This window comes from Carlito syrichta, unplaced genomic scaffold, assembly GCF_000164805.1.
Source record: "Carlito syrichta isolate Samal-C Ts95f unplaced genomic scaffold, Tarsius_syrichta-2.0.1 Scaffold269771, whole genome shotgun sequence".
Taxonomy (NCBI): Eukaryota; Metazoa; Chordata; class Mammalia; order Primates; family Tarsiidae; genus Carlito; species Carlito syrichta.
This window is the reverse complement of record NW_007213867.1, coordinates 48,838-52,847: the sequence shown is the minus strand read 5'-3', so window position 1 is coordinate 52,847 and position 4,010 is coordinate 48,838. Positions and strand designations below refer to the sequence as shown.

The 4,010-nt window shown below is 37.7% G+C and overlaps 1 pseudogene; it reads right to left on the bottom strand.

The window, feature by feature from the left end:
* Positions 1–534: 534 nt before the first annotated feature.
* LOC103254097 lies at positions 535–1,356 on the bottom strand (annotated as a pseudogene).
* Positions 1,357–4,010: the final 2,654 nt, after the last annotated feature.

The following is a 4,010-nucleotide window of genomic DNA, read 5'->3' as shown; positions in this document are numbered from 1 at the left end:
GCAAGTATTCAGAAGATAGCTGTTAAGCAAGTGTTTTCTTTCTTTTTTTTTTGAGTTGGAGTCTCATTCTGTCGCCCAGACTGGAGTGCAGTGGACGCTTCCGGCCATTGCAGCCCCGACCTGCTGGGCTCTGGTGATCCTTCTGCCTTAGCCTTAAGCAAGTGTTTTCAAAGTGTTCTAGCTAGGTAGAGTATCCATTCAAATACACATGCACACCACCAAAAGCTGTATGAACAGACCCAAATTCTAGATACAGTTTTGTGTACAGAAGAACCACGGAAACAGGTGCTGTCAAGAAGTATACTCCCTCTGCTCTCCTAACTATCACCACCAAATTCCTTCAAGACCTCCTGTGATGTCAGGTGACTTCTAAGAAATACTAATACCAGGCTGAAAGTTTCCGCTTGGTTTAGTCAATCTGAAAAATTTAGACTGGTTTAGTCAATTGACTTGGTTTAGTCAATCTGAAAAATTTAGACAGTTTCTTTCAAGGGTGGAGTTGACTTTTGCCTTCAAATCTTGACTGCACCTTGCCTACAGTGGTAACAATGAACACCTAAGGACCTTTGAAGAGGAAAATTCCATTATTTCTTTCTTTTCTTGAAAGCTGCTTTTTTCCCCTCCTCCTTTGGAAGGTTTGCAATACTTTACTTCCATCTGAGTCAGAAAATTGTCCATTTCCTTTTACTGATCGTTTTGTCTGCTCTGAATGATGACTTTCAAGTTATCCACTCCTTCATCAAATCCCAACTCCCTTCTGCTCATTTCTGCTTCTTTAGCCTCTTGCTCAGCCCTCCTTTTCTTTGCATTCATCTTTTGTTTCGAGTCTTTGACAAAGGCATTATAGGATGGAACCTCTCTGGCGTCAATAGCTTACTGAATGATATCCCTTATCCTGGGTTCCTCTGTGTACTGCACACAAAGCACAGACTCCATGATCTGATCCATGTCACCCTTGAAGTCCAGATAGACCTGTTTAATGTCAGCCAGCTCTTCTTCAGAACCTTTGTATGTCTTTTCAAAAGCTTGAATGTCTTCTAGAGATATCTTTCTAAAGAATAACCTCCAGTACGCCTCTCAGTCCTGGTCTTGGGTGAGTGCAGCAAAGTCCTCGTCCACGGTGCCCAGCTCATCATACATGTCACTTAGAGCAGGATAGACTTTCCCCAGGATCTGGAAGCAGCAGGTGGTGTCCTCCTTGTCACCCTCAATCACCTGGTCCCGGTGCACGTGCAGGGACACCTTGTGGTAGCCACGCTGGACCTCGCTAGACCACACTGGACCTCGCCACACGCCCAGCACCTGGTAAAGCTCTGCAGTGCCGAACCCTTCCTCGCCCAGTTCCAGCAGCCCCATGGGACAGCCTCCGCGAACACAGCTGGCTCCGAATTTAAATTTTGGGGGGCGACCTATAAGATTCCATATCTATGTATCTTTAAAATATCTCTTCTTCATCTCTTACCACTCCTGATTTCCACCTTACCTTCTGGTCTTACACAGTTGGTCATGAATTCCCACATATAAACTTTCGGGCCTCTAGGTATTTGCTTATGCCATTCAATTTTCCAGGAACACCTTCCCTGATTTCTGAGTTTAGGTAAATGTCAGTCATCCTTCAAGATTTAGCTTAAATACTACATAATTCAGGCAATTTCCCTAAATTCCTCTATTAAGTATCTTTCTTCTATTCTTCCATTATTTGACTTTCTCTCTTATTTTGAAGGTGGTTTTTTGCTTGTGAGTTTGTCTCCTCGATGAACTTTAACTACTTCAATAGCAGGAACTGTGTCTATATTTTGATTACAGTGGCAAGCATAGTGATTGATGCATGGTAAACGTTCAAAAAAATAATTATCAAAGAATGCTAAGAGATGATGGGAAGAAAGCAAGGAGAAAACAAATTCTATTGATTTAGAGTAAGCACATTAACAGGCATTTCTATTTCTATACTTGGCATATCATCCAGTACTTGTAAAAAGATATAACCTATGTTGTTTTCACAGTTCTATTTTATGGATAAGGAAACAAATGTTCATTGAAATTAAATAACTTGTTCAGGCTCTGTTAGTGGGATTCAAACTTAGCTTTTATTCTTTGATAAAGATCATATCCTTTATATTATATATAATCCCTGGATATTATACATAATCTAGCTTTTCTGTAAAAAGACTTTTTAAAATAGCAATAGCTACCATTTATAGTATAATTACCTTGTCTGGCATATTCTGCCAAGTACATTTTTTATTTATTCATATTCATTCAATAAAATATTATAAAGCCTCTGCTATTACCAGGCAAAAGTTTAGCAACTGGAGATACAGCAGTAAATAAAACACAGAAAAATTCCTGCCCCCATAGAGTTTATATCTGAAAAAAGAAAGGCAAGACAAAAAATTCATAAATCCATAAAATATATTACTTTCTTAACAAGTGCTTTAAAGAAAAGTGATGTGTAAATGGGGTTAAGATGTGAAGGGACAAGAAGAAGGATTAATATTTGTACATAGGGGTGATAAGGAAGGCTTCACTGTGCTGACATGTGGATTGGTACCAGAAATGTGGCAGGAATGGGAGAGCAAGGGGATATTAGTGGGACACAAGGTCAGAAAAGTAGGGACGGGGTTGGTGGTGAAAACAGAGTAGGACTCTATATGGCACTCCGAAAACTTTGACTTTTACTCTTAAGAGTTGGAAAATTATTGAGTAAAGAAGTGACATGATCTGACATGTTTTGAAAAAATCATTCTGGCTGTTGTGTTGAAACCAGAATGCAAAAGAACAAGGCTCCAAATTTATATATATGCATATATATTTATATATTTAAAATACAGACTCAATTTCAGTAATTCACGTGACAGATTAAAGTTTCTGAAGCTAGGTGTCAAGAAAGGTAGTGAGAATATAGAAAGAATATTCTATGGATAAGATGTAGGCTGTGAAAGAAAAAGAAGCCACATGGAAAATATTGTTCTCAATTCCTTATATACGATGGAAGGGCAATTCAATGAAATGCAATGCAATATAAAACCTTTCAGTATATTTTTCTCACTCCTTATTTTAGCAAAGTAGTTTTGATATCTTTGTATTATTTGAATTAAAAGCTATATCATTTAAGTGGTCAAAGTTGTTATTTCAGAGAAATTTCAAAGCATTTAAAATGATTATACCGTTCTTTTTGGTTTTTTTTTTTCCTGTTTATATTTTATTACGTGTATCAGTACTGATTCCACTTAGTGAAACACAACCTATCTCAAAGAAATGTGTGATCCGGAAGGCTTTTTCAATTTTTAATCCAGTGCCGATGAAACATCAAATGACTAGCAGCAGGAAGCAATCATAATGCCTCTGAAGTGATTCTTAGGAAACTGAAACTACTTTCATGGCCTACGAAAAGCAGGACATGTCGTGTTTACTGCTTAAGAAGACCTTGAGCTCTTTTTATCCACTGTGTGTATATAAAATTAGAGTTTTAACTGAGGCTATTGAGCAGTGATATAAAAATAATCAAGGGCACTACTACTTTCTGACATGTTAGTGTCTTTGTGTGACTGTAAAAGTGATATAATAAAGCAATCCAATGTGACACCAGAGAAGAAAAAATAATGGAAAGCACAGAGAATGCAGGTGTAAGAAGGTGCTATGAAGACCACAGACTGGGGGGAAAAGTTTTTTTCTGATTGTGTGAACACCTGAAAAAGAACTCAAGACTGTCAATCTATTTGCAGTACTTCCTTGGTTATGCTTATTAGGTGATTCTAGTTTAGATTCTAACTGAGTTGGAGATATCACAGGAGAAGAAATGTCAGCAGAATATAATACTATTGATCTGACATTTACTCATGAAATTATCTTCCAACAATCTTTGCTTAGGCATCCTATTACTACCTTTATTTCCTCCACAATGCATAGAAAAGTAAGCTGAATTCATGTCTAACGTAGAAATGCAGTAGGAATCTGGCATAAACTTACTTTGCTATTTCAACTCTCCTGTTAAGTTGGGTAAAGCAACA